The 24,330-nt window shown below is 48.3% G+C and overlaps 1 protein-coding gene across 1 annotated transcript in view; it reads right to left on the reverse strand.

The window, feature by feature from the left end:
* Window positions 1-24,330, reverse strand: part of palm2akap2 (PALM2 and AKAP2 fusion) — a 216,272-nt gene that overhangs the window by 113,906 nt on the left and 78,036 nt on the right. The window lies entirely within an intron of this gene.

The following is a 24,330-nucleotide window of genomic DNA, read 5'->3' on the forward strand; positions in this document are numbered from 1 at the left end:
GGCTATAAAATAAACCAAACACACAGTCCGACCCCCTCACGTGCCGATGTTTACATTCTGAAGAAGACAATATGTCAAAACATTACCCAGATTTCCATTTTCTCCGTACAGAGACCTGATGTTTGGAGATCCGGGTGATCAATCAGTTGAATTAGGCAATAAATAATGTTGGATTTTAAAGCACGTTATTAAAGACATTTACTGGAGCTATTTTAACATAACCCATCTGGAGATGACTGGGGAGGCAGCCAGTGAAATCTCCGCCACCAATGTTGGCCAAATAGCGGAGACTGATTTTTACTCAGGTTTCTGAATGGGCAGCTAAGCTGCCCTTCCAACACCAGCGAGGCCCTTCTTTATGTTTATTTGTTAGAGTCACAAGTAGGCTTGCATTAACACTGCAATGAAGTTACGGTGAAAATCCCCTGGTCGCCACACTCTGGTGCCTGTTCGGGTTACACTGAGGGAGAATTCAGCACGGCCAATGCACCTAACCAGCACGTCTTTCAGACTGTGGGAGGGGTGATCTTATAGAGGTCTATAAAATAATTAGGGGCACAGATCAACGAGATAGCCAATATCTTTTCCCTAAGGTAGAGGAGTCTAAAACTAGAGGGCATAGATTTAACACCCAGGAGGAAACCCACACAGAGATGGGGAGAACATACAGACTCCACACAGACAGTGACCCAAGGCTGGAATTGAACCTGGATCACCAGTGCTGTGAGGCAGCAGTGCTAATCACTGTGCCAGAGATAATATATATATCTTCTCTGGCTCCTCTACCCAGAGTGTTTTCTATTAGCCAAGCGGTGTATTCTTCTGGTCAGTCTACGTCTGCTAACCTCCTTACTGGGATTCACATCCTGTGAAATAGCTTTTGAAATGCTGGTGACTGCTAACCTGACAATAGGTAATAAATGCTGACCTAGCCAGTGACGCCCATATCCAGAGAATAATTTAAAATATATTGAAAATGTGGATATTACAAATGCAGATATCCATAAGAGAATAATAGGATAAAATACTTTGACAAGTTGCTACGCTTTTTCAAATTTTATACCATTTTAGTGATTTACTTCACATCATTTATAAATTGTAGACAATATAAATTCTTCATCCAATGTGACACCAATCAATATCTCAGACAGCATTACAAACACCCTCTCGCTCTCTCTTTCTGAGAAGACGTGTAGCAAGACAAGACTTGAGGTGTTCAATTTCAATCACAAAATTGGATGACGTAGTGACTGATCTTTAGGCGCTGCATGCTCCCAAAGGAAGAGGCGACACACAGCGAAACCGGAGGAAACTACACAGCCACAGGGAGAATGTGCAAACCCCATACAGACAGCGACCTGAGGTTGGAATTGAACCTGGGTCCTTGATGCTGGAATTCTCCGGTGTTGCACGCTCTGCCACCGCAGGCAGCGAGAATGGAGAATTCGGTGCTCGGCCAAATCACAGCAGCGGGGCTGGAGAATCCCAGCTGCGGGCGAGGTTGGAGAATCCCAGCCGAAATCTCACTTTGGAGGCTTGGTCACAGAGTCTAAGCTGACATTTTAGATGGAATTTTCCTGTCTTGTCCTCCAAGGGAATTGTAGCAGGCGGGACAGGACCATGCAAAAATCTCATGACCTCGGGCAGATTTTCTGGTCTTGGGACGAGTGACGTACTGAGGGGGTGCTGCACTGCCAGAGGTGCCTTCCCCCGATCAGATATTGGACGATTGCCCTGTTTGCCCTCTCAGGTAGATCCCATGGGCATTGAGGAGAGTTAGCGGAAGTTTTCCTTAGAGTTCTGGCTCAACATTTATCCCTCAACCGACCGAGTTCTGACGAAAGGTCATCTTGACTCGAAACGTTGGCTCTACTCTCTCCCCACAGATGCTGTCAGACCTGCTGAGATTTTCCAGCATTTTATATCCATTTCTTGGGTGGCACAGTGGTTAGCACTGTTGCCTCACAGCACCAGGAACTTGGGTTCAATTCCGGCCTCGGGTCACTGTCTCTGTGGAGTCTGCACATTCTCCCCGTATCTGAGTGGGTTTCCTCTGGGTGCTCCAGTTTCCTCCCTCATTCCAATGTGCGGGTTAGGTTGATCGACCATGCTAAATTAACCCTAGTGTTGGGGGGATTAGCAGGGTAAATGTGTGGGGTTATGGGAATAGGGCCTGGGTGGGATCAGTGGTCGATACAGACTCGATGGGCCGAATGGCCTCCTCTTGCACTATAGGGACTCTATGAACATGTTATCCCTCCAGCCTCGACTGTGAGTTTATCACCAGAATTCTACCGCCTCGCCCGCCACAGAATCGGAGCGTGCAAGAGATGGACAACGGAAATGTCTGTTGACGTTGGTCAGCAATTTGTGGTGTTGGTCACGTGAGGCTGTAAAATCCCGTTGTATATGTTTTGTGGCAGTGATAATTAAACTACCCATCTGGGTTAGATTTGTACCCAGGTACTGAAAAACATTGTTCGAATCCATACTGCAACCATATCCTCAGTAAGGGACCATTTAGAGTTAATTAGGAAATTATAGTTTAAGTTGTGTCTGCAGTGTTTTTGTGTAGTTATACAAAAACAGTGATGAATGTCACTGGATTCTGGATATCCTGTGTATGGATTGTCATTATTTTTTGCTCTTTATCATTTTTGTCTGAGCTCAGCATTCCGGCACTTTCCGCTGTGAATGATACGTGCAAGTCCTGATTCTGAAATGTGCCACGATAGGCTCTTCGTATTGGCGTCGGTTTATGCCAATAATAAACTCCCGTTATATCCATTTATCCCGTTATAGACTCCCAGTGGGAGTCTATCCCATTATATCGTGATAGACTCCCACTCCCTGAAGAATTCTCCAATGTGTATTCATCTGGACACCAGAACAAGCGGGCAGTTGATTCTGGAGTACCTCCCACTCCCACGGTCACCTCAAGAGAAGCAGAGACATGGGCCAGAACTCTCAGGGTAGTGGGAGCTCTGCCACCACCACCCAATGAGTCGGGGGGGCGGTGGAAGGCATCCTACTGATCCCAGTGTGCCCAATGCCATTTCACCCTCTAATGAGCATTGCTGGGCAGAAGGCAAGACCTGGGCCCATCACCTGCCTTGGAGAGCATCCGGCCTGTCAGAATGGTCAGCTGGCTGGTAGATCTTTTCATATTCATTTGTGGTACACGGGTGTCGCTGGCTGGCCGGCATTTATTCCCTAGTTGCCCAAGGGCAATTGAGAGTCAACCACAAATATGTGGGGTTATGGGGATAGGGTCTGGTGGGGGAGGGGTGGTGATGCCCACATACGAAAATGGATGTGTTGCAAGGAAAAGGAAGTGCAAAATTTTGGTTCTTGATCCTACTTCACTTTTATCTGTGCGGTACTAAATACAGAACTCCAATATTTGCAACATTTCAATTATATCCAACACTAATTTAGGCACACACGGGCTTATATTAAATTGGAACAGGCTTTTCCATGACTTAGCATGTTGTCTGTGCCAAATACAATGTTTAACTAATACTTTTAGCAGCGGAATCCTGCTCGTCATTAATTTTCCGCTGGTGCTAATCTTTACTGGCCTGACTTCTTAAGACCTTAAAGCGTGAGATCTTAACAAGGATTGAGAGACTGGTTCCACTGACAGGAAGCAGAGTGAGTAGAGGACACAGATTTCAGATACGATGCAGGCAAATCAAAAGGTGAGAGGGGGCAGGTGGGGGTGTGGGGGGAGGGGGTGCGGGGGGAGGGGGTGCGGGGGTCAAGAGGGAGAGGGAGCACGTGGTTAGGATCTGGAACCCGCTGTCTGACCGGATGGTAGAAGTGGATTCAAAAAGGTGGAATTCTCCGAGTCGCCCACACTCTGGCGCCTGTCCGGGTCAATGCACCTAACCGGCACGTCCTACAGACTGTGGGAGGAAACCGGAGCACCCGGAGGAAACCCATGCGGACACGGGGAGAACGCCACACAGGCAGTGACCCAAGTCGGGAATCGAGCCTTGGTCCCAGGTGCTGTGAAGCAGCAGTGCTAACCACTGTGCTGCCCCTGCAACTTTTGTAGTTTGATCAAAAGGTTTATAGGTCCATGTTGGCTGGTTTATAGAGCCAGCCAATATAGGAGGAGGCTATTTGGCCCTTTGCGCCCATGCTATCCAATGCGACCCACACTCGCCTGCTCTTTCCCCATCTCTTCGCGAGCTTTTCCTAAACCAACATGGATCCATTCCCTTTTTGAATCCGCTTCTACCATCCACTCAGGCAGCGGGTCCAGATCCTAATCACAGGATCTCTCTCTTTCTCCTTCACTCCTCTTTGCAATTGAACACAGGCAAAGCATCGGCTTAAGACACTGACCCAATGCTTTTCAAAACAACTTAACATCACACTAAATATCACGGGTGGGATTTTCCAGCTGCGCTCACCTCAAGAGCAGAAAATCCCCCCCCAAGGTCAACAGATCTTTGTATGGGTCACCTTACCGCCTGCTACGATTCCCGTGAGGGAAATTCCGCCCCACAACTAGTTTTTAAAGTTTGTTTATTAGTGTCGCACGGAGGCTTACATTAACACTGCGAACAACAAAACATAATTACAAGACAGTAAATGAAACAGGAGACACGTCTCGTCAGTGTTGGGACGTGTAACTTGCTACCAACAGGAGGAGTCGGGGAGAATAACATTGATGCCTTTAAGGGGAAGTTAGTTTGGTACATGAGGGAGAAGGGAACAGAAGGATATGCTGATAGGGTGAGATGAAGTAGGGTGGGAGGAGCCTAAAGCATAAAAATCAGCATGGACTAGTGGGGCCGAATGGCCTGTTTCTGTGCAGTAAATACAATGCAATCCGATGTAATTATCAAGCTTCCTTTTACACTATACCGACTGCAACTGATGTCATTCCCCAATTCAGTGCTACAGTGTGGGCGGCACGGTGGCGCAGTGGTTAGCACTGCTGCCTCCCAGCACCAGGGACCCGGGTTCAATCCCCAGTTTGGGTCACTGTCTGTGTGGAATCTGCATGGGTTTCCTCCGGGTGCTCCATAGTCTGAAAGATGTGCTGGTTAGTACATGGCCATGCTAAATTCTCCCCCAGCGTACCCGAATGGGTGGAGGAGTGTGGCGACTAGGGGATTTTCACAGTAACTTCATTGCAGTGTTAATGTAAGCCGACTTGTGGCACTAATAAAACTTTAAAAAGCTAGGATTATATTCAAGGAGATTGAGAAGTAAATTAAAGTCTCCGCGATATTACATAGAGAGGGAGAAACAAAGAAAATACTGGGAATCGGAAATGCAGACAGAAAATGCTGGAAACACTCAGCAGGTCAGGCAGCATCGACGGAGGGAGAAACGGAATTAATCTTTCGGGTTGATGACATTTCAGCAGAACTGCCTGAGCTGTTGACTTTCTGAAGCATTTCCTGCTTTTATACGAGAGATATTGGCCGGAATTCTCCGCCATTCACGCCTCACTGCCGCTGCAAGTGAGGAGGGAGAATTTGGCGCTCAGCCAAACCTTCGTTCACTGCAGCGGGACTGGAGAATCCCGCCGGCTGGTGAGATTAATCGGTAAACTTTATTTTGTGCTTAAGCTGTAAACGTTCCGCAGTATTCTCATCTCACCCTTCTCTGTGCCTTGCGCCCGTGGCCCTACTTTGCCTCCCCCCCCATCCTAGCAGAGAGACATTCACCCGTTGCTGCAAATCAAGTTAATGCCTGCGTCAAACCCGCTTTTGAGAGTGTTTGCTACTCCTCTGTTTGAGAGGGGTTAAAGCGATGGGTTTAGCTCCAATAAAAACTGGCAAACAACTTTCTGGCTGCCCTATGTGCCCGCTGACAGTCTCTCCTCGCGCTGAGAGTTACACCAGGTTTAGATCGAGTAAGTCGTTCTTTATGGTGCAGGAGGGGGGAAGAAGCTGTTTATGGCTGAGATCTGGGCTGTAATATTTCTTCAGGCTGGTCTGAAAGGGGTGATATATTGCGAACATACTTGTCTCGGTAGCGTAACCCCGTGTAATCTTGGAAGCTGAGCTGACAGCTGTCTGGGAGTGTTCCTGCCTCCTAAAGCCATGCCTTGAGGGAGCCTCGCTATTCGGGGCCTTGGGGGGTGGGGGGGGTGGGTGCGGGGTGCAGAAAAAGACTGCGTCTATAAATCAGCTGAGATAGCATTTGCCTGCCACAGCTTAAAGGGACATCCCTGGCTCATGAAATGGCTCGCACGGACATCTAGTATTTCTTGCTGATGTATCCCATATGCGGCACACACGCTCACCTTTCAGCACCCCACTATCCCCCAGAGCTTCGGCTTAACCTTTCACTGGCTGTTGAACGTGATGCCTCAAGGTCGAATTCTCCACATACCAAAGCGCTTAGCATCCGCCCTGCTCGCCCCGAAACGTTTAAAGACCCCGTTCACTCCCACTTACAGCGTTCCCAAGCCTTCAGGACGGCCCCGGAGCCTCCAGGAATGAGCCATTCCTCTCCGGGGGGGGGGGAGCAATAAAAATGGTGAGGGCATTTCAAGAAGGTGCGTCTTATTGGGTTTAGGCGTGTCGGGGATACAGGGCTGCTGACTGATGGTGGAACATTATCCAACTGAGTAATGAAGGGTCCGTACAGTTCTACAGGGGAGGGGGAGGCCATTTGGCCCATCGATTCTGCACCGACAATAATCCCGCCCATGTCCTATCCCCACAACCCCATATATTCACCCGCCTAATCCCCCCGACACTAAAAGGGTAATTTAGCATGGCCAATTCATCTAACCCGCACATCTTTGGAAACCGGAGCACCCGGAGGAAACCCACGCAGACACGGGGAGAATGTGCAAACTCCACACAGACAGTGACCCAAGCCAGGAATTGAACCTGGGTCCCTGGCGCTGTGAGGCAGCTGTGCTAACCACTGTGCCACCGTTCGCTTCCCGATTGGCACAAGGAGGTAGTATAATGAGAATGGACATGTTCGGTGATCGATGGGTGAGAGGGGGAAGGGGATAGCAGGAGGGTTGGAGGCAGGTGCTCACGTGCTGTAACTTGCTGCCAACCAGAGTTGGCAACCTTACCCTCACCGCACACGAGGACTGTGGAGGACAAATAGATTGGGTCAACGGCAAGGCATGTTGGGTGGGAAGGTGCCAATGAGGGGAGAGGTTTCCCAGGGTGGCGGTGGCCAAGATTATTTTTGGATAGGTTACGGAGGAAACATTAAGAAAGGACATTCCCATAGGGTCTTCTATTCTCAAGCCAAAAACCCCGAGGAAATGATGTGAGCAGCTGTTCTCGGGTGGGCAAGATGATTCTTCAAGGTCGATGGAGCAGAATTTCCTTGTGGAGAAATGGTGGAACCACTAAAACCTGCCTGGCTCCTGTCCAACCTCGCCACTCCCTCAGGCAGTGAGATTTACCTCAGTGAGATGTTTGCCATTCCACTTACTAATTAGGCCTCAACCTTGGAGAGCCAGGACCAAGATATTGAGCAGTGCAATTCCAGCAATGTGCAGCTAGACACTGCTATCGGTGATATTAGGTGACAAAAGAACAAGGTCCACTTTAGGACATTCCTCTGTCAGCTATTTTGAGGGCGGTATGAAGACCCCATCGAGACTGGTTGATAGAGACAGGGGCGACATGTGTGTCACAGGGGGCCCCATGCAAAGACATACTTGAAGCGGCTGACTTAATTCACTGTCCAAATTGAACGGTGTTTTGTCGCTGTTTATTTACTAGGCTTTTGTTTTAAAAAAGACATTTTTACAATAATGGGCAAAAGAATCAAAAACGACTCCAGAAAAACAGTTGTCCCCCACAACATTCATTTTTTAAATCGCAGCCTTGATTTGATTTATTATTGTCACGTGTATTAGGATACAGTGAAAAGTATTGTTTCTTGTGCGCTATGTAGACAAAGCATACCGTCCATAGGGAAGGAAAGGAGAGAGTGCAGAATGTAGCGTTACAGTCATAGCTAGGGTGTAGAGAAAGATCAACTTAATATAAGGTTCAAAAGTCTGATGACAGCAGCAGGGAAGAAGCTGTTCTTGAGTCGGTTGGTAGGTGACGTTAGACTTTTGTATCTTTTTCCCGACAGAAGAAGGTGGAAGAGAGAATGTCCGGGGTGCGTGGGGCCCTTAATTATGCTGGCTGCTTTGCCGAGGCAGCGGGAAGTGTAGACAGAGTCAATGGATGGTTTGACTGATGGACTGGACTTCATTCAGAAGTTTCTGGCTCTGGAGTTACATATGGGCCAGACCAGATAAGGATGGCAGATTTCCTTCCCCAAAGGGCATTAACATAAACATGGAATCATACAGTGCAGAAAGAGGCCCTTCGGCCCATCGAGTCTGCACTGACCACAATCCCACACAGGCCCCACCCCCGTATCCCTACATATTTTATCCCAGGACACTAAGGGGCAATTTCAACATGGCCAATCAACCTAACCCGCACGTCCTTGGACTGTGCGAGGAAACTAGAGCACCTGGAGGAAACCCACGCAGACATGGGGAGAATGTGCAAACTCCACACAGACAGCGACCCGAGCCGGGAATCGAACCCAGTTCCCTGGAGCTGTGAAGCAGAGTGCTAACCATTGTGCTACTGTGCCGCCCACGAACAGCATGGGTTTTGACAACAGTCGATGGTAGTTATCATGGTTGCCATTACTGACGCTAGTTTTCAGTTCCAGGGCCAGAATTCTCACGTCCCAGCTTCAGGGGTCCTGCCAGCATTGGGTGGCTTCCATGGGAATTCCCACTGACAGCGGTGGGATCAGAGAATCCCGCCGCTAGCAAACAACACGTCACCTCCCACTGATGGGAAGCACGTGGCTGGGAGGCTGGAGAATCCCACTCCAGGTTTATTAATTGAATTTAAACCCGAATCCCCAAAGTTCTGGCAAGCAATCATCCAGACTCGAAACGTTGGCTCTATTCTCTCTCCACAGATGCTGTCAGATCTGCTGAGTCTTTCCAGCATTTACTGTCTATTTTTCAGACTCCAGGATCCGCAGCAATTTACTTTTATTCCAGGACATTAGCCGGCCCACAGGCAGCAGAGTGGGAGACCAGTATTTGTGGTACAAATACTGAGCCTCTCGAGCAGTTTGTCCAGAGAGGTCGGAGAATCCCAGTCGCGGGCTGTGGGAAATCAATTTGCAAATCCAGAAAGTTTTGCAGAATAATGAGGCTAAGAGTGAAATCCCGTTGCAGGGAAGTTCAGAGGTGTGACTCGATCAGCAAGTTCCAGACATTCGCAACTCAGGACATATCTCTGAGCCTGCTACTGCTACTTGACTGGCACATCAGTAATGGCGTGCGTCGTTAACACAAGGGTATGGTCTGAGCAAGCTCTGTCTCAGCTGTTCACAGGTCAGATACGATAGTAAGTTCATCAACGCAACCCACGACATGGAATTGCTTTAATTAATAAGATATAACTGGGGCTCTCGGCAGCCTTCTCTGGGGGAGGGTTGGCTTGGGACAACAAAATTCAACCTGAGAATGCGAACCTCAGGGGCGTGCAGTCAGGGTGGAATGCAGAGGAGGCTGGAGGGAGATGGACACCAGACTTCTGCAATCCCAGTAGAAATGTGAACATAATTAACAGATGGCAGCTCTGGAAATGCGCAACGACGACAGACTGGAATAGATTTCCAAGCTCAACCAGGGAGTTGCCAATCAGACGGCATCACGGTGTGTACACTCCCCCGCTCAGTCTGTGTCACAGTGTGTACATTCCTATTTCAGTCCGTGTCACCCTATGTACAGTCCCCAGCTCAGTCCGTGTGACGGTGTGTACACTCCCCAGTTCAGTCTGCGTCACAATGTGTACACTCCCCATCGCAGTTTGCGTCACAGTATGCACACTTCCCGTTGCAATCTGTGTCACAGCATGTATACTCCCCATCGGTCTGTGTCACACTATATACACTCCCCACCGCAGTTTGCGTCACTATGTGTACACTCCCCGTTGCAGTCTGCGTCACAGCGTGTACACTCCCCATCCCAGTCTGTGTCACGGTGTGTACACTCTGCACTGCAGTCTGCGTCATGGTGAGTACACTCCCCACCACAGTCTGCGTCACAATGTGTATACTCCCCATTGCAGTCTGCGTCACAATGTGTATACTCCCCATTGCAGTCTGCGTCACAATGTGTATACTCCCCATTGCAGTCTGCGTCACAATGTGTATACTCCCCATTGCAGTCTGTGTCACAGTGTTTACACTCCCCACCTCTGTCCCCGTCACGGTGTGTATGCTCCGCACCTCAGTCTGTGTCATGGTATGTACACTCCCCACCTCAGTCTGTGTCACCATGTGTACACGCCCCATCTCAGTCTGTGTCACGGTGTGTACACTCTGCACCTCAGTCTGTGTCACCACGTGTACACACCCCATCTCAGTCTGTGTCACAGTGTGTACACTCTGCGCCTCAGTCTGTGTCACCACGTGTACACACCCCATCTCAGTCTGTGTCACAGTGTGTACACTCTGCGCCTCAGTCTGTGTCACTACGTGTACACACCCCATCTCACTCTGTGTCACGGCGTGTACAATCCCCACCTCAGCCAAAACCATATGATCTCCTCATGACTGTCAGGATGAGTGATTACTGGCAGAAGTTTCCTATTCCACAGGAATCACAGTGGGTGGGTGTGGACCATACAAAGATCCGATGAACCCAGGTGGGATTTTCCAGTATTGGGGTGAACACGGCTGGAAAATCCTGCCTTATATCTTTATGACGCCCACCCAGGTTTAGTGGCCAGTGGTACACTGTATGGTACATTCCATTCATTACACTAAACCTGCCCAGAGACTTTGTGTGAGATTCTACACTGCAACACAGCGAGAAAATCCCAACAGTGCGACGTCTAAACAGGCAAACTGGGGCCTGAATGAAATGTACAAGCAATGCAGGTCTCAACCAATTAAATTTACTGAGGTTCACAGAGCCTGGATAAAACGTAAGTCTGAATATTTAACTGAATTTAAAACTGGTTAAAGAAAGCCGATTGAAGGCAGGGACAGAAAGCTCAGATTAAGAGGGAGAGGAAGAGAGGCACTAAAGGTTTGAAAAATTGTTTAAAATCGCCCATAATTCAAACCTGAAAGAATAAAATTCCACACTTGCCGAAGTACATTTTCAGGGCAAGAGAGGTTGTTTGGCAGTGATGGAAACTCACGGTGCAATTAAAAATACACCGAAAGGATGAGCCCTGACATTTTCTGTACCAGGTGAGTAAATAGTGCAACTTCAAACCCTTACATGGGCTTCAATGTCCATTTTTCCCAGTAGGATGCTGCTGTTCTGAAGCTTGTGGAAGGACAACTTTGGAACAGAAACCTCCCGATTGCCTTTGTTGGTTTTGTCCTTCCATTATTTGTGAGACATGGGTGTTGCTAGCTGGCCAGCATTTATTGCCCAAACCTTGTTGCACTGCTAGGTTTTTTGGTAGGTCATTTCAGAGGGCAGTTGAGAGTCAACCACATTGCATAGGCTCTGGAGTCACATATAGAATCACCACAGTACAGAAGGGGGCCATTCGGTCCATTGAGTCTGCACCCAGATCTTGTTCTCACAACTCCACACATTTACCCTGCTAATCCCCCTAACACCAGGGTCAATTTTAGAACGGCCAACCAACCTAACCCACACATCTTTGGACTGTGGAAGGAAACAGGGACACCTGGAGGAAACCCACACAGACATGGGGAGAATGTGCAAACTCCACACAGACAGTGAATAAGGAAGGCCAGACTGGGTAAGGAAAACGGATTTTCTTCCCTGAAGGACATTAAACCAAATGGGTTTTTCCAACAATCAACAATAGTTTCATGGCCATCAGTAGATTCATAATTCCAGATATTTTTTTATTGAATTCAAAATCTACCATTTATCATGATGGGATTCGAAGCTGGGTCCTCAGAACTTTAGTTGAGTTTCGAAATTAGTCGGTTAGCGAGGGATTAGTTTACTCTGGAAAAAAAACAGTTGGCATGACAGCCTCAGCATTTTTAAGTTTATTTATTAGAGTCACAAGTGAGCTTACATTAACGTTGCAATGGAGTTACTGTGAAAATCCCCTGGTTGCCACACTCTGGTGCCTGTCCTGCTACACTGAGGGAGAATTTGGCATGGCCAATGCACCCACCCAGCACATCCATGGGAGGAAACCAGAGCACCCAGAGGGAACCCACTCAGACGCAGGGAGAATGTGCAGATGGTGACCCAAGCCGGGAATTGAACCCGGGTCCCTAGCGCTGTGAGATAGCAGTGCTAACCACTGTGCCACTACACTGCCCTTATTCATGCCAAATGTTGGCCATTGATCTACATTGATTCATCCTGGGAAAATAATTAACTACTTTGTTATGACCATAGATCATAGAACCCTACAGTGCAGAAAGAGGCCCTTCGGCCCATCGAGTCTGCACCGAATACAATCCTAAGCAGGCCCTAGTCCCATATCCCTACATATTATACCCACTAATCCCTCTAACCTCCGCTACCCTGGACACTAAGAGGCAATTTCTTAGCATGGCCAATCAACATAACCTGCACATCTTTGGACTGTGGGAGGAAACCGGAGTACCCGGAGGAAACCCACGCAGACACGAGGAGAACGTGCAAACTCCACACAGACAGTGACCTGAGCCGAGAATCGAACCCAGAACCCTGGAGCTGTGAAGCAGCAGTGCTAACCACTGTGCTACCGTGCCGCCCATGACGTGGGACAGCTGTCAATGGCAGCTTTACTTTCTCTCTGTTCTAACTGGCATGTTGCTATTTTGAGACACAGAGACCGATTACTTACAAAAACGAGTTCCTGTCCGAAATCAAGTGGAGCCCGAAAGGAGATGTTTCCCATACAGTCCATTCATTTTATAAACCATAAATCCCTGAAGGAGGATGTAACTAAATCAAAATGAAATGATCCAGTTTCTGATTCCCATTTGTCTGCCAAGTGTTAACATTCATGCAAAATGTCGAGATTAGTTTGTGTAATAACTCAGGAAATCACTAGACTATTCATCCAGAATCTCAACTAATGTTCTGGGGACCCGGGTTCCAATCCTGCCCCGGCAGATGGTGGAATTTGAATTTAAAAAAAATGTCCGGGAATTAAATATCTACTAACAAATCCATTGTCAATTATCAGAAAAACCTGTCTGCTTCATCAATGTCCTTTAAGGAAATCTGTTGTCCTTACCTGGTCTGGCCTACATGTGACTCCAGAGCCACAGTTACAGTTTGCCTACTGCCACAACAGGTCCACAGCAGATGGCATTTCCCTGGCCCTGCACTCAACCCTGGTTAACTCCTAGATAACAAGGACACATAAGAACATAAGAAATAGGAGCAGGAGTAGGCCATCTAGCCCTTCGAGCCTGCCCCGCCATTCAATAGGATCATGGCTGATCTGTCGTGGCTCAGTTCTACTTTCCCGCCCTCTCCCCATAACCCTTAATCAATCCCCTTGCCTATCAAAAACCTATCAACCCGCGTCTTAAATATATTTAGCGAGGCAGCCTCCACCACTTCAACGGGCAGAGAATTCCAGAGATTCACCACCCTTTGAGTGAAGAAGTTCCTCCTCAACTCCGTTCTAAACCGCACCCCCCCACCTTATCTTGAGGCTGTGCCCTCTAGTCCTACTGTCCTTTCTGAGCAGGAAGAGTCTCTCCACCTCTATTCTATCCATCCCATTCACCATCTTATATGTCTCAATGAGATCTCCCCTCATTCTTCTAAACTCTAACGAGTACAAGCCTAGTTTATTCAGCCTCTCCTCATAGCTCAACCCCCTCAACTCCGGTATCAGCCTAGTAAACCTCCTCTGCACTCCCTCCAAGGCCAAAATATCCTTGCGTAAGTGCGGCGACCAAAACTGCACACAGTACTCCAGCTGCAGCCTCACCAGTGCCCTGTACAGTTGCAGCAGGACCTCCCTACTTTTATATTCAATCCCCCTCGCTATAAAGGCCACCTCTGTCAGACTCCTATTCATTGAGTACAGCTCAGCCTTTAACACTATTATTCCCACAAAATTCATCTCCAAACTGTGACCTGGGCCTTGGCATCTCCCTCTGTGACTGCATCCTGAACTTTGTAACTCACAGACCACAATCAGTAAAGATAGGTACAACACCTCCTCCACGATCACCCTCAACACCGGTGCCCCATAAGGCTGTGTTCTCAGCCCCGTGCTGTACTCCTTATATACCTATGACTGTGTGGCCAAATTCCCCTTCAATTCAATTTTCAAGTTTGCTGGCGACACCATCATAGTGGGTCGGATCTCAAACAACGATGAGAGAGTACAGGAATGAGATAGAGAATCTGGTGAACTGGTGTGGTAACAATAATCCCTCCCTCAATGTCAACAAAACAAAAGAGATCGTTACTGACTTCAGGGAGTATAAAGGAGAACATGTCCCTGTCTACATCAATGGGGATGAAGTAGGAAGGATCGAGAGCTTCAAGTTTTCAGGTGTCCAGGTCACCAGAAACCTGTCCTGGTCCCCCCATGCCAACACTATAATTAAGAAAGCCCACCAACGCCTCTACTTTCTCAGAAGACTAAGGAAATTTGGCATGTCAGCTACGACTCTCACCAACTTTTACAGATGCACCATAGAAAACATTCTTTCTGGTTCTATCACAGCTCTGTCTAAGACCGCAAGGAACTACAAAAGGTCATGAATGTAGCCCAATCCATCACGCAAACCACCATCCCAGCCACTGACTCTATCTACACTTCCTGCTGCCTTGGCAAAGCAGCCAGCATAATTAAGGACCCCACGCACCCCGGACATTCTCTCTTCCACCTTCTTCCGTCGGGAAAAAGATACAAAAGTCTGAGATCACGTACCGACCGACTCAAGAACAGCTTCTTCCCTGCTGCTGTCAGACTTTTGAACGGACCTACCTTGCATTGAGTTGATCTTTCTCTACACCCTAGCTATGGCAGTAACACTACATTCTGCACCCTCTCATTTCCTTCTCTATGAATGGTATGCTTTGTCCATATAGCATGTAAGAAACAATACTTTTCACTGTATCCCAACACGTGACAATAATAAATCAAATCAAATCAAATGTAGTTGATTCTCAATTGCCCTCCAGGGGCAATTAGCGATGAGCAATAATTCTGGCCCAGCCAGCGATACTATGTCCCATGAATGGATAAAAAAAATTAATGCAAAATATTGAGATTTGTTTGTGTAACAACCCAGGAAACGGACTGGAAAAGACTCAATGGACAGAGTATTCCCAAAAACATTCTAACTGTTGAATTCACGAGAAAACTGGAGTAATTCATACTGGTTTTTTTCAGTAGGAGTTCACACTAGAATCTCCTGTTTGTGCAATGCAGAGGCTATTAATGATTTAATGAATATCATTAAACTTCAGGAGGTGGGGCATATTCCTGTCTAGGGGACTGAAATCAGTGAGCCTCTGTGCAGTGGTCTCGAACTGTCAGTCTCCCGTTTACTGGGCAGCTCCATTGCTGGCCAGCCCGGGACCCCTGTGGTACTGTTCCCCTAAACCCCCAAGGACTCAACACAGCCCCCTCGATCATTCCTGGCACCCTCACCCCGTCCTGGAACTCCTCGATCTCGAGTCTCCTTTGCAGGGTAGACACTCTCGCAGGCAAACCCATCTCCCCCGGCAGACACCTCGCTCCAATCGCTGGTCACCCTCCAGCCCCCGTTGATCCCAATGCAGAGTGGCAGCGGGATCGCACACCCCCTCCGTTAGCTTCTAGGCCCTGCCCCCGTATGACCTGCTCCTAGGCCCCACCCCCTTGACACTGCCCCATGCCTGGTGGGCAGCGCCAAGGGGTCACCTGGGCATGGGAACTTTGCCCCTTGGGCCATGCCAGGTGGCACAGGCTGGCACTGCCAGGGTGCCCATGCCCAGGAGGCACCATCACTGACCCCCAACCCCCTGGGGTGGGCCCTGATTGACCCCCCCTTCACTCTAGCGGGGTCAGGCTGCTAGACCCCCCCCAAAATGGGAAGCTGGTGTAATTGCTGCTGGAGTTTAGCGGGTCTGGAGAATTTAGTCCCGGGTCCGCTAATAGCATTTAAATGATATGTAAAACATCATTTAAATGTTAGCCCTGCCTCGCTGCCAAGGTGCAGAGCAGATGACACAGTAAATCAGGCACTGGGAGATGCCAGTGGGGTGCGAACGCTCACGGGATTGCCATGAATCGCCCCACTACGCGATTCTTCTGGCCCACTCCAGTACAAAATTAGTGCAAAGAGAGAATCACCCCCTTTATTCTTAAATCAAAAGTAGACCATAACCCTATGGTGAGCTTACTTGAGTCCCGTGCTGGACGATAGATCACTGGACCCGCTCACGGTCCAGCTTTATCAAGGGCTTGGGAAGTGGGTTCCACCTGAGCAGGCAATCGCGTCTTACCAGGGGAACTCGTATTCCACGGCTGGAATCTTATCACCATCACATCAGCGGGATTTTCCCACCCTGCTGCAGTGAACGGGAGATTTAGTTGGGTGCCAAATTCTCCTGCCTCATTGCGGGGGGTGGGGGGGGAGCGTGGCACGAACGGCTGATAAGATCATGCTCCACGAATCGCACGGAAAGATCAGTCAAGGATTTCCCATGTAAGTAAAGTTTGTTTATTGGTCATAAGTTACATTAACACTGCAGTGAAGTTGCTGTGAAAATCCCCCAGTCGCCACACTCCGGAGCCTGTTGGAAGAATTTAGCACGGGCCGATACACCTAACCCAGCACGTCTTTCGGATTGTGGGAGGAAAATGGAGCACCTGGAAGAAACCCACTCCGACACGGGGAGAATGTGCAAACTCCACGCAGATAGTGACCCAAGTCGCGGGTGGCACGGTAGCACAGTGGTTAGCACTGCTGCTTCACAGCTCCAGGGACCTGGGCTCGATTCCTGGCTCGGGTCACTGTCTGTGTGGAGTTCGCACATTCTCCTCATGTCTGTGTGGGTTTCCTCCCACAGTCCAAACATGTGCAAGTTAGGTTGATTGGCCATGCTAAATTTGCCCCTTAGTGTCCTGGGATGCTTAGGTTAGAGGGATTAATGGGTAAATATGTAGGGATATGAGGGTAGGGCCTGGATAGGTTTGTGATCGGTGCAGACTCGATGGGCCGAAGGGCCTCTTTCTGCATTGTTGAGTTTTATGATTCTATAAGTCAAGAATTGAACCCAGTTCCCTGGCACTGTGAGACAGCAATATTAACCACAGTCTCAAGGGTTATCACAGTTTGTTATCTATTTTCTATAGAATGTTTTTATCACTCTGCTGAAGAGTTAGCAGAGACTAGTATGGCAGAATGGCCTCTTCGCGCTGTATGATTCTTTTTCCCATTTATAAGTAGGTACCTTGGTTCTGCTCTGGATGATAGATTGGTTGGAATATAACTCTTGCATTGCACAGATTACACTATCCTAACATTGCCTCTCAACATGGAAATATCACAGGAACATTTTAACAACATCTAGCCTGCAACGTCATCGGGCAGTTAGTCTTTCAACATCCTCGTATGGATTGAGGTGTAACGTTTCTCAGAATACATTTCCATTTTGTTGTACGTCTGACACGAAAATATCAACAATACTTCAAGAGACATCATCCGATCGGGGAATTCCACTGAGTTCCACATGAGTGTTATAAAACAAAATATTAACTGGATATCAAGTAGCTGGGTGAAGTGATGGGTGAAAGGTATAGTCACAGAATTCTGCAGCACGGGGAAGAGGCCCTTCGGCCCATTGGTAGTGCAGTGGTTAGCACTGCTGCCTCTCAGCCCTGGGTTCGATTCCCAGCTTGGGTCACTGCCTGTGCGACGCCCGCACATTTTCCTCGTGTCTACGTGGATTTTTTCCCGGGTGCTCCAGTTTCCTCCCACAGTCCAAAGATGTGCAGGTTAGATGCATTGGCCGTGCTAAGTTGCCCCTTAAATGTGTGGGATTATGGGGATAGGGCCTGGATGGGGTTGATGGACTGGATGGCCTCCTTCTGCACTGTAGGGTTCTATGTGTTCTGTGTCTGTGCCAGCTATCAAACACTATCCAGCTATCAAACACTGATCAATTCTAAACCCCTTTTCCAGCATTTGGTCTTGTATGCTACAGGGTTTCAAGTGTTCATCTAAATGCTATGAGGATTTAGTTTTAAAGTTTAAAATTTATTTATTAGTGTCACAAGTCGGCTCACATAAACACTCCAATGGAATTACTGTGAAAATCCCCTAGTCGCCACACTCCAGCGCCTGTTCGGGTACACTGAGGGAGAATTTAGCATGCATTTAACCACGTCTTTCTGACTGTGGGAGGAAACCAGAGCACCCGAAGGGAACCCACGCAGACACGGGGAGAATGTGCAGCCTCCACACAGACGGTGACCCGAGCCGGGAATCGAACCCGAGCGACTGATGCTGTTGGGCAGCGGTGCTGACCCACTGTGCCACCGTGCTGCACTGAATTCCTGCCTCTACCACGCTTTATTACAGTGATTCTCACCACTCACAGATGAAAAGGTTTGTCCTCAGTTCACCTCCAAGTTTCCCTGCCCCTTCCCTGAAATCTACGCCACAAAAAACAACAAACGCTGGAAAATCTCAGCAGGTCTGACAGCATCTGTGGGGAGAGAATAGAGCCAACGTTTCGAGTCTGGATAACCCTCTGTCAGAGCTGAGAGCAAAGAGAATCAGCAGAGATTTACACAATGAGGTTGTAGGTAGGTGGGGGGTTGGTGCTGTAGAATTGGACAATGGGAAGGTAAATGAGGATGAAGAAGGCTGGGTGCTAAAAGTGTCCATTAAATGATAAGAATGCGTGAACGGTGGAACAGAATCATTGAGTTCCTACAGTGCGGAAGGCGGCCATTTGGCCCGTTGAGTCTGGACCGACCACAATTTCACCCAGACCCCATCCCCGTTCATTTAACCTAGCTAGTCCCCCTGACACTAAGAGGCAGCTTAGCATGGCCAATCCCGCACATCTTTGCATTATGGGAGGAAACCGGAGCACTCCTGGAGGAAAGCCACCCAGACACGGCGCGAACTCCACACAGACAGTGACCCAAGCAGGGAATCAAACCCGGGTCCCTGGCACTGTGAGGCAGCAGTGCTAACCACTGTGCGGTACAGATGGCAATGGGGCTGCCTGGGGATTATTGAAATTGCCCTGAGGGATGTGGGGTGGGGGGGGGGGGGTGTGGTTTAAACCTATGCCCCCTGGGTTTTGACTCCTCTACTTAGGGGAATAAGTCCTTCCTGCCTACCCTATCTACGTCCCTCATTATCTTGTCCAACTCAGCATCCTGTGCTCCGAGGAGGGCTACCCCAGCCTAACCTGCCTCTCTTCAGAGCTGAAACGTTCCAGCCTAGGCCAGCTCCCCTGCTGTATTCCCTCTGCACCTTTTCCAGTGCAATCACTTCAGTGAGGATTGGAAACAGCTGGATTCTTGCAGCCCAGGACAAACTTTCATACACGAGTCAAAATTAAACCAGGTTAAAAATACTCTGACGCTGTTTCCACATTTGTATGTCAAAGGAATTTCATGTGGCCTCCAATGGATTGTTTTTTTTTTAGGGAACCTTTGCCCCGAGAAGTGATTTTTCTTTGGAAGGATGGGATACTGAGTTTACAGGCCTGACATACGTCTCACAGCTGAAGTTTGAGGACATTTGGTAAGGCTCTCTATTTTACTGGCAATTGCCCTCGAATCTCCATCCCCACTAGCTAGTTGTCACAGAAGCTGCTATTAATGTCCATTTCCAAAGGCTCCTCCCAGTGCAACCAGGCTCTCGGCAGCCAGATAAATCAACCAAACCAAGTAGCTGCACGTTTAATTGAGATCATCTGTGTCAACATCACAGAAGGCTATCAAAATCAGGCTGCTCCTCTGTCTGCCAAAGGACTATTTGAGAAATTCTCCCTCACTCGCTCCCCCCTCCCCGTGTCCAAATCCTCATTGATACTGCCAGCTCCAGTTCCGAATGATTCCATTCCCTCCTCAATAAGGGAGCCAATCACAACAATTCTCTGCAGCCAAGATCTATCATTTTGGGCATGAGGCGCCAATCCTAGTCTTCAAAGCATTTATCACCTAAAAACTATCACAAATGTGGCAGTTAGCACTGCTGTCTCACAGCGCCAGGGACCCAGGTTCAATTCCGGCTTCGGGCAACTGTTTGTGTGGAGTCTGCACATTCTCCGTGTAGGTTTCCTCTGGGTGCTCCTATTTCCTCCCACAGTCCAAAGATAGCAAAGAACAAAGAAAATTACAGCACAGGAACATGCCCTTCAGCCCTCCAAGCCTGCACCAACCTTGCTGTCTGAATTAACTAAAACCCCCTACCCTTCTGGGGACCATATCCCTCCATTCTCATCCTATTCTTGCATTTGTCAAGATGCCCCTTAAAAGTCACCATCGTATCCGCTTCCTCTACCTCTCCCGACAGTAAGTTCCAGACAACCGCTATCCTCTGTGTAAAAAGACTTGCCTCGTACATTTCCTTTACACCTTGCCCCTCGCACCTTAAACTTTTGCCCCCCTAGTAATTGACAGTGATGTGCAGGTTAGGTGGATTGTCTGTGCTGAGCTGTCCCTTAGCGCCTGGGGGTAGTTAGTTAGCAGGGTAAACACTTGGGATTACTTGGATAGGGCGGGCACAGGTTTGAAGGGCCAAGTGGCCTCCTCCTGCACTGTAGGGATTCTATGATTCAAAGAGAGCTCGGCTGAAGGGAAACAAAATCAGTATCTTTCGGTCAAAACAACAACAACTTTGCATTCATATAGCCCCTCACTGGTCCATCAACCAAAAATATCAAGATTTGTTCTGCATACCCATCCAAATAAAGCATGGTTAAAAAGGTAGATTTTAAGCGGCATTTTTTTATTCATTCATGGGCCAGCATTTTCTATCGATCCCTAATTGCCCTGGAACTGAATGGCTTGCTAGGCCAAGAGTCAACCCCATTAGAGTAACATGTAGGCCGAACCAGCTAAGGACAGCAGATTCCCTTCCCTGAACCAGATGGAGGTTTTTAACAACAATGGTTTCATGGTCATCATTAGACTTTTAATTCCATGGTTTTATTGAACTCAAATGATCTTATTGAGATGTATAAAGTCATGAGGGACATGGATAGGATGGACGCACATTGTCTTTTTCCAAGGGAAGCGGAACTGAAAACTTGGGGGCATAGGGTTTAAGATGAGAGGGGAAAGATTTAAAAGGGACCTGAGGGGCAACTTCTTCACACGAAGGGTGGTACATGTATGGAATGAGCTGCCAGAGAAAGTGGTTGAGGCAGGTTCAATAGCAACATTGAAAAAGCATTTGGATAAGTACATGGATGGGAAAGGATTAGAGGGACAGGGGCCAAACGTAGGCAATTGGGGGCTAGCTGGGAGGGCACCATGGACTGGTTGGGCTGAAGGGCCTGATTCCCTGCTGTATTGTTCTGTGACTCCATCACTCTCAATTTCTGGTGGGATTCAAACTGGGTCCCGAGCACGTTATCCTGGGTTTCCGAATGATTCGTCCAGTGACGATACCACTCCACCATCACCTCCCGTCTGAAAGGAGGAGAGAGGGGCTGTGAGACAGTGAGGTGTGTGGAGGGAATTCCTGGATACAAGGCTTGGGTACTGAATGACACAGCTGCCAATGAAGGAATGGTTAAACTAGCAATGGTTAAGGAGAGCAGAGATCTTGGTGAAAACTGAAAGGACTGAGATACAGTGGCACAGTGGTTAGCACTGCTGCCTCACAGCGCCAGTGATCCGGGTTCAATTCCAGCCTCCAGTCTCTGTGGAGTTTGCACATTCTCCCCGTGTCTGTGTGGGTTTCCTCTGCGTGCTCCAGTTTCCTCCCACAGCCCAAAGATGCGTGGGTTAGGTTGATTAGCCATGCTAAATTGCCCCTTGGTGTCAAGGGGGGGGGGGGTGGATTAGCAGGGTGTATACTTGGGGTTACAGGCAGCACGGAGGCACAGTGGTTAACACTGCTGCCTCACAGCGCCAGGGACTTGGGTTCGATTCCTGGCTTGGGTCACTGCCTGTGCGGAGTCTGCAAGTTCTCCCTGTGTCTGTGTGGGTTTCCTCTGGCTCCGATTTCCTCCCACAATCTGAAAGATGTGCCGGTTAGGTGCATTGGCCGTGCCAGATTCTCCCTCAGTGTACCCAAGCAGGTGCTGGGGTGTGGTAACTAGGGATTTTTACAGTAATTTCATTGCAGTGTTAATGTAATCCTACTTGTGATATTAATTTAAAATAAAAACAAAAAAAAGGGTAGTCTCTTCTTACTTGATAAAGACAGATGCAGAGTATGACATTAAACAACACAGCCATATCTCTTGCCTCTGTGTAAATCCATCAGCTTCTAATTGGCCCCCTCTTCCTCTTACCAACCTCTTGCTAATTATATGAAAAATAACTTTCCCGCTCTGACGAAGCACTACTTCCCACACACTAATGTGCAAAAATGCTTCAAATTAAAAACACACTGTGCAGTTTATTGGTGCTAGAGGTTTATGAGATTTCTGTGCCATTCTGTGCACTTCTTTAGTCGTTAGTGGTAACTTCATTGCAGTGTTAATGGAAACCTATTTGTGACAGTAATAAATAAAGTTTAACTTTACAGGGATAGGGCCAGGGTGGAATTGTTGTAAGTGCAGGCTTGATGGGCTGAATGGCCTCTTTCTGCACCTGTAGGGATTCTATGACCCTATTCTAAGAATTCATCCAACGGTAGTTATGTTCGACCTTCTGTATGTTTGACTTCTTTCTTTCTTCATTCTTTCTTGAAAATCTCCATAGTTCACGGTTTGAGCATTCAATTACTAGGGGACGCAGGTTTAAGGTGCGAGGGGCAAGGTTTAAGAGGAGATGTACGAGTCAAGTCTTTTACACAGAGGGTAGCGGGCGCCTGGAACTCGCTACAGCGGGGAGATAGTAGAAGCGGATACCATAGTGAGTTTGAAGAGCAGTCTGGACAAATGAATAGGATGGGAATAGAGGGATACGATCCCCGGAATGGTAGGGGGCTTTTAGTTCAGTCGGGCAGCATGGTCAGTGCAGGCTTGGAGGGCCGAAGGGTCTGTTCCTGTGCTGTAATTTTCTTTGTTCAGAAAAGAATGGAACACTTCAATCCCTGATGTAAGCGCAAGCACAGCACAACTTAAAAAAAACGTAACCAAAGCGAACGATAAAATTTGTCTGTAGCAGTAAAACATGACTTTGACAACAGGTCCTGAACACCAGTTTGGTGAATTAAGAGCCGCCCTTTGACAATCATATTTTAAATAACAGCACTCCACTCCAAAATGTAGAATAAAGGAAAGATCAACATAGCACATGAAACAAAACTGGTTCTCAACTCATCACAACCTTTCCCTGATCAGAAGTGTGACACATGGCGGGATTTTCCAGCCACACATATCCCAAATTTGGAAAATGCCACCCAACATCAACGGACCTTTGCATGATCTGCCCCCTCGCCAGCTACGATTCCCATGGTGGATGGGATGGGAAAACTACCCCCCCCTTACAGGTCTTTGACATTAGGAGCCAATCATAGAATTCCCCACAGTGAGGCGACATGGTGGCACAGAGGTTAGCACTGCTGCCTCACAGCGCCAGGGTCTCAGGTTCAATTCCAGCCTCAGGTCACTGTCCGTGTGGAATTTGCACATTTTCCCTGTACCTGAGTGGGTTTCCTCCGGGTACTCTGCCCACCCTTCAAAGATGTGTGGGTTAAGTTGACTGGCAGTGCTAAATTGCCCTTTAGTGTCAGGGAGTTGGCAGGGTAAACAAGCGGGGTTATGGGGATAGGGCCTGGGTGGGATTGTGATCGGAGCCAACTCGATGGGCCAAATGGCCTCCTTCTGCACTGTAGGATTCTCTAATTCTATAAAAAGGAGGCAATTCAGCCCATCAAGCCTGCACTGTCAACAATCCCACACAGGCCCTACCCCGTAACACCATGTATTTACCCTACTAATCCCCCTGACATTAAGGGGCAATTTAGCATGGCCAATCCATCTAACCATCAGTCTTGGGTCACTAAAGGGAATTTAGGATGGTCAATCCACCAACCCACACATCTTTAGAATGTGGGAGGAAGCCGGAGCACCTGGAGGAAACCCATGCAGACACGGGGAGAATGTGCAAACTCCACACAGACCAGTGACCCGAGGCCGGAATTGAACCTGTGTCCAGTCAACTTAACCTGCACACCTTTGGAGCGTGGGAGGAAACTGGAGCACCCGGAGGAAGCCCACCCAGACACGGGGATAATGTGCAAACTCCA

This window comes from Carcharhinus amblyrhynchos, chromosome 5, assembly GCF_965287045.1.
Source record: "Carcharhinus amblyrhynchos chromosome 5, sCarAmb.v2.hapA, whole genome shotgun sequence".
NCBI classification, from domain to species: domain Eukaryota; kingdom Metazoa; phylum Chordata; class Chondrichthyes; order Carcharhiniformes; family Carcharhinidae; genus Carcharhinus; species Carcharhinus amblyrhynchos.